The sequence below is a fragment of the Anomaloglossus baeobatrachus genome, unplaced genomic scaffold (assembly GCF_048569485.1).
Source record: "Anomaloglossus baeobatrachus isolate aAnoBae1 unplaced genomic scaffold, aAnoBae1.hap1 Scaffold_154, whole genome shotgun sequence".
In the NCBI taxonomy this organism is placed as follows: Eukaryota; Metazoa; Chordata; class Amphibia; order Anura; family Aromobatidae; genus Anomaloglossus; species Anomaloglossus baeobatrachus.
Window position 1 is genome coordinate 535,184 of NW_027441924.1, and position 10,284 is coordinate 545,467.

At 49.9% G+C, this 10,284-nt stretch overlaps 1 pseudogene; it reads left to right on the forward strand.

Moving 5' to 3' along the window:
• Positions 1-9,067, forward strand: part of LOC142260656 (uncharacterized) — an 86,770-nt pseudogene extending 77,703 nt beyond the window's left edge.
• Positions 9,068-10,284: the final 1,217 nt, after the last annotated feature.

Consider the following 10,284-nt stretch of genomic DNA (forward strand, 5'->3'; position numbering starts at 1 on the left):
CCCCTTTCTGCCCTCAGTCCTCGGCCCCTTTCTGCCCTCAGTCCTCGGCCCCTTTCTGCCCTCAGTCCTCGGCCCCTTTCTGCCCTCAGTCCTCGGCCCCTTTCTGCCCTCGGTCCCCGGCCCCTTTCTGCCCTCGGTCCTCGGCCCCTTTCTACCCTCGGTCCTCGGCCCCTTTCTACCCTCGGTCCTCGCATACCTCCCAACCGTCCCGGATACAGCGGGACAGTCCCTCTTTTGAGCCTTTGATCCCGAGCCCCGCCCGTGAGGCTGTGTGTCCCGTGCTCCGCCCAACCACTGTAGCCCCGCCTCGCTGTTTGTCCCTTCTATCATTACAGAGTCGAGCGCGCACCTTGAAACTCCTGAGCTGCTGCTGAGGTATGAATCCCCCCCCCCCTGCAGCAGAGCCGACCCCCCCCCCCCGCACCAGAGCCGACCCCCCCTGCACCAGAGCGGACATGCCCAGCCTTGGAGCCTGCACTTCCCTGCAGCTGTTCTCTGATTCCCCGTGTGTGGCTTCTCACTGCTGCAGACACACGGGGAATCAGGAAGCTGAGGAGAAAGTGCAACCAGCACTTCTCTCTCCTGCAGATAGCACTCAGCACTGACAATAGCAATAACCTATGCAGAGTGACATCTGCAGACTTCTATTGCTTACCGATCAGTGGTCTCCTGCCTGTGGAGCTGCTGGGTCCTAGCTGCCCAACAGCTTCAGCTCTGCTTTATCCTGGCTCCTCTACCAGTTAAAGGGAACCTGTCAGCATAAATTTCGCAATAAAAGTAAAAGATTCCCCTTCTGCAGCTCCTGGGCTGCATTCTGGAAAGGTTCTTGTTGTTATTGTGCCCCCTTTGAAACCTAAAAAAATACTTTAGAAAGTCTTACCTTTTTGTATGCAAATGTTTTTTTATGGTCACGCGGGCGGGCTGTCTGGCGTCCGTTATTCCCCCTCCTGCCGCTTTACGCTGTCCTCCATTGCTCATTTACATACACAAGGACGCCTTCCTCATGTAACTGTCCTCCCGAAGTTTTGCGCATGCCCAGTGCCACTCTCGCGGGACTGAGCACTATGCAAAGCCTGAACGCCATACCTCCCAACCGTCCCAGATACAGCGGGACTATCACGCTTTACATTGTTTGTCCCGTTACCACGGGCGGGACGGCCGTCTCCCGGGCTCCGCCCACCCACTCTCTCCCCGCCTCCCTGCTTTTCCCTCCTACCATCCTAACACGTGACGTGGCATAACACAGAGAGGAGCGCGCTGCCCGAAACTGCTCTGTGCTGCTGCTAAGCCTAAGGTATGTAGAATCTCCCCAGCGCTGATTCCCCTCCCCTCCCGGCCGGCCGCCTCTCTGTGCGTGCGGCCAGCCGCCTGTCTGTGCGTGCGGCCGGCCGCCTGTCTGTGCGGACGGCCGGCCGCCTGTCTGTGCGGACGGCCGGCCGCCTGTCTGTGCGGGCGGCTGGCCGCCTCTCTGTGCGGGCGGACGGCCGCCTGTCTCTGTGGTGGACGGCCGCCTCTCTGTGCGGGCGGCCCGCCGCCTGTCTGTGAAGGCGGGCAGCCCGCCGCCTGTCTGTGAAGGCGGGCGGCCCGCCGCCTGTCTGTGAAGGCGGGCGGCCCGCCGCCTGTCTGTGAAGGCGGGCGGCCCGCCGCCTGTCTGTGAAGGCGACCGGCCGCCTCACTGTGTGGGCGACCGGCCGCCTCACTGTGGCTGCCTGCGTCTCCGTGCTGGAGGCCCGCCAGCTGCCTGCGTCTCTGTGCTGGAGGCCCGCCGGCTGCCTGCGTGCCCGTGCTGGAGGCCCGCCTGCTGCCTGCGTGTCCATGCTGGAGGCCCGCCGGCTGCCTGCGTGTCCATGCTGGAGGCCCGCCGGCTGCCTGCGTGTCCATGCTGGAGGCCCGCCGGCTGCCTGCGTGTCCATGCTGGAGGCCCGCCGGCTGCCTGCGTGTCCATGCTGGAGGCCCGCCGGCTGCCTGCGTGTCCATGCTGGAGGCCCGCCGGCTGCCTGCGTGTCCATGCTGGAGGCCCGCCGGCTGCCTGCGTGTCCATGCTGGAGGCCCGCCGGCTGCCTGCGTGTCCATGCTGGAGGCCCGCCGGCTGCCTGCGTGTCCATGCTGGAGGCCCGCCGGCTGCCTGCGTGTCCATGCTGGAGGCCCGCCGGCTGCCTGCGTGTCCATGCTGGAGGCCCGTCGGCTGCCTGAGTGTCCATGCTGAATGGGTGTGGATGGGGAGTGGATATGGGCGTGACTGTGAAATGGGTGTGGTTAGGGGGCGTGGCCTAAAGTCCTCGGCCGCTTTCTGCCCTCGGTCCTCGGCCCTTTCCCCACACAGTATTATGTTCCCCCAGAATGTTCTCATTCTATGTTTCCCCTTATTATCTCAGGTCCCTACAATATCGGATCCTCTCAGTGGAGATCTTCTATAGAAGAGAATTCTCCTGATTGCCCCGTGAAGGATGGATATGGACAGGGACAAGATGGCGGAGAGGATATTACACCTCACCCTAGAGATCCTCTTCCGGCTTACTGGAGAGGTGAGAGATTCTGATGACGTCACATTACATCATTCTTATCTATGGGAATAACAGATGGACAGAACTGGAGAGGTGAGGACTCTGGAAATGTCTGGAGTGAGATTTATTACTGTGTCTCTCCATAACCAGGATTACACAGTAGTGAAGAAGACCTCTAGTGAGCGCTGTCAGGCCCCTGTGTCTGAGGGATGGGGAAGACCCCTGAGCCCAATCACGGGGCCTCCACCTCACCCCCCGATACATGAGGACATCAATGACCAGAAGATCCTAGAACTCACCTACAAGATGATTGAGCTGCTGACTGGAGAGGTGACACTGCTGGGAATGCTGGGACATTATACAGTAACGCTATGAAGGGATCGGGGGTGACGGTATCATTGTATGTGTCAGGTTCCTATAAGGTGTCAGGACGTCACCGTCTATTTCTCCATGGAGGAGTGGGAGAATTTAGAAGGACACAAAGATCTGTACAAGGACGTCATGATGGAGGTTCCCCAGCCCCTCACATCACCAGGTAATATTATTATTATTATTTATTATTATTGTTTATTTATAGAGCACCATTGATTCCATGGTGCTGTACATGAGGGGGTTACATACAGAATACATGTACACGTTACAATAGACAGACTAGCACAGGGGGAAGAGGGCCCTGCCCTTGCGGGCTTACATCCTAAAGGATTTTGGGGAGGAGACAGTAGGTGGGGTGTAGGTGGGGCGGCAGCTCCGCACGGTGGTGGGGCGGCAGCTCCGCACGGTGGTGGGGCGGCAGCTCCGCACGGTGGTGGGGCGGCAGCTCCGCACGGTGGTGGGGCGGCAGCTCCGCACGGTGGTGGGGCGGCAGCTCCGCACGGTGGTGGGGCGGCAGCTCCGCACGGTGGTGGGGCGGCAGCTCCGCACGGTGGTGGGGCGGCAGCTCCGCACGGTGGTGAAGCAGTGAGGTCATTGAAGGTTATAGGCATTTCTGAACAGATGAGTCTTTAGGTTCCGTTTGAAGCTTGCGAGTGTAGTAGATAGTCTGACGTGTTGAGGCAGTGAGTTCCAGGAGACCGGGGATGCTCGGGAGAAGTCTTGGAGTCGGTTGCATGAGGAGCGAATGAGAGAGGAGGATAGAAGGAGATCTTGGGAGGACCGGAGGTTACGTTTTGGAGTGTAGCGAGAGATTAGTTCAGAGATATATGGAGGAGACAGATTATGGATAGCTTTGTAGGTCAGTGTTAGTAATTTGAATTGGATACGGTGGAAGATTGGGAGCCAGTGGAGGGACTTGCAGAGAGGAGACGCGGGGTGGTATTGAGGAGAGAGGTGGATCAGTCGGGCAGCAGAGTTAAGGATGGACTGGAGAGGGGCGAGTGTGTTAGCAGGGAGACCACAGAGGAGGATGTTGCAGTAGTCGATGCGGGAGATTATGAGGGCGTGCACTAGAATTTTTGTAGATTGGGGATTGAGAAAAGGGCGGATTCTGGAGATATTTTTGAGTTGAAAACGGCAGGAGGTGGTGAGGGATTGGATGTGCGGTATGAAGGACAGGGCAGAGTCAAAGGTCACTCCGAGGCACCGAACTTTGGGTGCTGGGGAGAGCGTGATGTTATTAATTGTAATGGATAGATCAGGTGGAGAGTGCAGGGGAGATGGAGGAAAGATGATCAGTTCAGTTTTGGCCATATTGAGCTTTAGGAAGCGAGAGGAAAAGAAGGAAGATATAGCAGATAGGCACTCTGGGATTCTGGACAGCAGAGATGTGACATCTGGACCAGAGAGGTAGATCTGAGTGTCATCAGCATATAGGTGGTACTGGAAGCCATGGGACTTTAATAGACAGGACTAAATACACACGGCCTATAATTATCTGTATGTAAGGAATGAATTCAGTCCCTGTATGTGTCTCCTCCAGGTCTATCCAGTAAGAGGACAACACCAGAGAGATGTCCCCGTCCTCTTCTCCCACAGGACTGTAAACAAGAAGACCCCGATGTTCCTCAGGATGTGTTTCCTCCACCTCTATCCAGTAAGAGATATCTACTCATGTACTTTCTGCACTAATTTTGTGTTTACATTTTTAGGCTTTCTGCTCTGGTTTTTTTCAGCTGTATTTTCTTTGCTTCTGCTTCTTCTGTTGTTTGTTTCTAGTGCCTTCTCTATGTCATTATGAAGGCAACTCAAAGACCTGCAGAGGGTTCATGAATACCCTGTTTCCTCAAAAAGACGACCTACACCAAAAATAAGATCTAGCATGATTTTATGGGATTTTTGGCGAATGCTTGAAATATAAGCCCTACTCCAAAAATAGTTACTGTCAGGGCCAAGGTTGGGAAGAGTCAAACTGCACAATTTCTCAGGAACCTCACTCTCTTAGGGTCCCCATCAGTTGTATTCTGAAGTTGATTGTTTAAGGACCTTTGATGACTTCAGAGTCATGTGACATGAGGTAACCAAAGGTCTCTTAATTGCAGGAGTCTAAATTAATTGAATAGAACACAGGCTGGCATGCAGGACTGGCATTAGGGGAAATGGAGAGCAAACTGGGCAATTTCACGGGGCCCCCATTCTCTTTGCAGCCCCAGTGTTTATATATCGATTATAGGACTGCTTAAGGACCTCTTTGACATCACGTCATGTAAGCAAAGGTCTCTTAATTAATAAAGTCTAAAGCTGAAGAGGAGACAGGCCGGTGTGTGTGTGTGTGTGTGTGTGTGTGTGTGTGTGTGTTTGTGTGTGTGTGTGTTTATGCCAATTTTAACCAGCTTTGCCAAAATAGGCAGAGTTACAGCCGCACACTGAAATGCAAACTAAAGAAGATGTAATAAAATTATTGCTGTAGAGAATGTGAACTTCTGGCAAACTACCCTGGAAGGAATAGAGACACCTACAGAAGGAGAGTTGACACCCAGACCCTGATTCATCAAAGCAATTATGTCAGAATTCTGGCATAAATCACTTCAAAAGTTCTCAAAAATGTTTGTGCAACACAGAGTTGTGAAAAAAATTGTGCGACTTTTGGAGGTTTCACGCCAATTTTAACCAGATTTGCCATAATGGGCAGAGCTTGGCCAGAAGAAGGGTGTGATGCCACCGCTTCTCTGATTCATAACAAACTGTAGCGTTCCCTATGCCAGAAATCTCACTCCAGTCCCTGACGTCATTTTTCAGTGTACATCGTCGGTCTTGATGAATTGGAGCCCTAATGTTTTTCTGCACAGACTGCAAGACCCTGCTACCTGCTTTGTTTACAAAGCCTTAAGGTGACTTTACACGCTACGAGATCGCTAAAGCTAAAGCGATCTCGTTTGGGTCACAATATTTGTGACGCACATCCGGCCGCTTTAGCGATGTCGTAGCGCATGACACCTATTAGCGATTTTGAATCGTTGCAAAAACGTTCAAAATCCCTTATCGGTGACATGCCCCCCTCTTCCTAATTATCGTTGCTGCTGCAGTAACGATGTTGTTCCTCGTTTCTGCGGCAGCACACATTGCTACGTGTGACACCGCAGGAACGAGGAACCTCTCCTTACCTGCATCCTGCCAGCAATGAGGAAGGAAGGAGGTGGGTGGGATGTTCGTCCCACTCATCTCCGCCCCTCTGCTTTGATTGGGCGGCCGCTTAGTGACGTCGCTGTGACGCTGAACGAACCGCCCCCTTAGAAAGGAGGCAGTTCACCGGTCACAGCGACGTCGCAGAGCAGGTATGTGCGTGTGACGCTGCCGTAGCGATAATGTTCGCTACAGCAGCGATCACCACATATCGACCGTACGATGGGGGCGGGTGCTATCACGCTCAACATCGCTAGCATCGGATAGCGATGTTGCAGCGTGTAAAGCGGCCTTTAGGATGGGCCATCAATGTTACAGCCCCATTAAATATCCGGCATCTGTCTGTAACTATTTTATGTTCGTCTTCGAACGAAAATCTCTTTTTAAAGGTCTATGTTGTGCAATGTTACAAGGAGATTTTTGCAGGTTTTGCCAACTGTCATGGCGGCGTCAGGATCTGTGGAAATTATAGATTATGGTACTCTGCATGTTAACTTCTCTGATGTGTGTGAGCAGTGCAGGAAGATGCAGGCATCGAACCACAGGCTTGGGTAGGCTAGAAAGAGTTATTCTCTCCTGGGCTGCTTGTTAATGTCTTTGATCACATGCTGTAGAGGAGAAAGTATCGTTCGCTCCCCTTCTGCATATGCTGGCTGGACTATTTCATTAATGCCAGCTATAGTTTACCTATACAGGTCTGGTGAGGTGTTGTAATCCAGACTTAACGGTGGTTGTTGTGCATTATTACTGTGAGCTGTTGGGGAATAAGAGATTAAATCTGGTAAGGAGAATAGTAAGGTACAGGACTCTGGCATCTCCACCTTCAGGGGTAATCCAGAGGTTAGGAATAGCTTAGGGTCCCCTAGCGTGAGGGACAGTATAGGAGCCTCTGTCCCTCATTATCCTGCAGTCACATTGTGAAAATCTATCAGATTATTTGTAATAGCACATTCCAGAGAACTGTTGCTAGTAATGGGAGATCCGAATTAATGAAGATGTAACTCTAAAGGGGGCTTTAAATGCAGCGACATCACTAGTGATGTTGCTCGTGAAAGCACCCGCCCCCATCGTTTGTGCATCACGGGCAAATCGCTGGTCGTGGCGCTCAATATCACTAGGCCCCGTCACACGGACTTACCTGCCTAACGACGTCGCTGTGGCCGGCGAACTGCCTCTTTTCTAAGGGGGCGGTTCGTGCGGTGTCACAGCGACGTCACACGGCAGCCGTCCAATTGAAGCGGAGGGGCAGAGACTAGCCGCAGGAAAGTGACGCCCACCTCGTTGCCAGGGGACGCAGGTAAGCTGTTGTTCGTCGTTCCTGGGGTGTCAAACTGAGCGATGTGTGCTGCCTCAGGAACGACAAACAATCTACGTCCACAACGACCAACGAGATTTTGAAAATTAACGACATGTCAACGATCAACGATAAGGTGAGTATTTTTGATCGTTAACACTCGCTCGGAGCTGTTACACGCAACGACGTCACTAATGACGCTGGATGTGCATCACGAATTCCGTGACCCCGACAACATATCGTTAGATATGTCATTGCGTGTAACGGGGCCTTTAGATGTCAAAATTGGAAAACAGATTCAGAATACATTTTTTCCTGATTTAATTTCTGATGTTATGATTTAAAAAATAAATGTACTTTCATGATATCATTAAAAAATAATAACATGCTGTTTATTTTTAGCAGATGACTGTATCAGGAGTTCAGATGGAAATAAAATATGTTCAGAATTTGTAACAGATGATGAAAGTATCACACATGATACATATGAAGAGCATGCTGTTGTCCCAGATATACCTCCAGTCCTTCCTCGGAAAGATCTATCATCTGATGTTTTCAAACAAGTCCAAAATTCTGATTTATCACAGAATTGTGAGCAAAATAAAAGTTACAGAAAGGATGTGGAGCATGAAACGGCTCCTACAAGGGAGAAACTATTTTCGTGTTCAAAATGTGGGAAATGTTTTACCAGGAAATCACATCTTAATATCCATCAAATAATTCACACAGGGGAGAAGCCATTTTCATGTTCAGAGTGTGGGAAATGTTTTATTCAGAAAATAAACCTTGTTAGACATCAGAAAATTCACACAGGGGAGAAGCCATTTTCATGTTCAGAGTGTAGGAAATGTTTTATTCGGACAGCAGACCTTGTTAGACATCAGAAAATTCACACAGAGGAGAAGCCATTTTCATGTTCAGAGTGTGGGAAATGTTTTATTCAGAAAATAAACCTTGTTAAACATCAGAAAATTCACACAGGGGAGAAGCCATTTTCATGTTCAGAGTGTGGGAAATGTTTTATTCAGAAATCAGAACTTGTTAGACATCAGAAAAATCACACAGGGGAGAAGCCATTTTCATGTTCAGAGTGTGGGAAATGTTTTATTCAGAAATCAGAACTTGTTAGACATCAGAAAAATCACACAGGGGAGAAGCCATTTTCATGTTCAGAGTGTGGGAAATGTTTTATTCAGAAATCACACCTTGTTAGACATCAGAAAAATCACACAGGGGAGAAGCCATTTTCATGTTCAGAGTGTGGGAAATGTTTTATTCAGAAAGCAGACCTTGTTAGACATCAGAAAAATCACACAAGGGAGAAGCCGTATTCATGTTCAGAATGTGAGAAATGTTTTATTCAGAAATCACACCTTGTTAGACATCAGAAAAATCACACAGGGGAGAAGCCATTTTCATGTTCAAAGTGTGGGAAATGTTTTATTCAGAAAGCAGACCTTGTTCGACATCAGAAAAATCACACAAGTTAGAAGCCGTATTCATGTTCAGAATGTGAGAAATATTTTATTCAGAAATCACACCTTGTTGTTCATCAAAGATCTCACACAAGGGAGAAGCCATTTTCATGCCCAGAATGTGGTAAATGTTTTACTAGTAAATCAGGTCTTGTTTACCATCAAAAACATCACACAAAATAAACCATTTTCATGTTCTGAATGTGGAAAATGTATTTCTTAGAAATCAGATCTTGTTAAACATGTGAAGAAGCCGCACAGGGAAGAAACCTTTTTCATGCTGTGAATAATTGAAATGTTTAACTGGTAAATCAAGTCTTGCCGACCATCAGAAAACCAACAGAGCGGAGCAGCCATTCTTGTTTTCAGAATTTGGCAAAAAATTTTTATCATTAATCAGGTTCTGTTGTCAGATGATTCAAAGGGTTTTATTTAAAAATTGGCTACAATTGCTGAAGTAAGAATTGGTGAGAGAGAGAACTATTTTCTCTCTTTTTAAACTTATCGTATTTTTCAAACCATAAGAATGTGGTCATGACGCACTGTTAGGCCGGCTTCACACTTGCGATTAACTCGCATGAGTGCAATGCGAGAAATTCTCGCACTGCACTCGGACCAATGTTAATCAATGAGGCAGCTCCCATCTGCTATTTTTTTCTCAGTCCAAATCGGACTGAGAAAGAAATCGCAGCATGCTGCATTTTGGTGAGTTTCTCGCGCGAGTCTCTCCAATGCAACTCTATGGGAGCGAGTAAATAAGCGGATGTCACAGGGACGGCACACACACACCATCCTAGTGACATCCGTTTTTCTAAATACATTTATCGCATGTTTCAGAAAACACTGGTAAATGAGTGAGGTCTGACAATGTCGGTCAATCTATCTCTGTCAGTCGGTGTCTCCCTCTCGGTCTCTATTCTCTCTGTCGGTCGGTCTCTCGCTCTGGCTCGATATCTCTCTGTCCATGTCGGTCTCTCCCTCCCACCCCCTCTCTCATACTCACCGATCCACGATCACCAGCGTGGCGCTGCACGGCATTCACACTGGTGGCTTCTCTTTTGAAAAAGCCGGCCGCTCATTATTCAATCTTGTATTCCCTGCTTTCCCTGCCCACCTGCGCCTATGATTGGTTGCAGTCAGACACGCCCCCACGATGAGTGACAGCTGTGTCACTGCAACCAATCACAGCTGCCAGTGGGCGGGTCTATGTCATGAAGTAAAATAAATAAATAATTTAAAAAAAAGGCGTGCGTTCCCCTCAATTTTGATACCAGCCAGGGTAAAGCCACACGGCTGAAGGCTGGTATTCTCAGGATGGGGAGCTCCACGTTATGGAGAGCCCAGCACCCTAAAAATATCAGCCTGCAGCCGCCCGGAATTGCCGCATCCATTAGATGCGACAGTCCCGGGACTGTACCCGGCTCATCCCGAATTGCCCTGGTGCGGTGGCAATCGA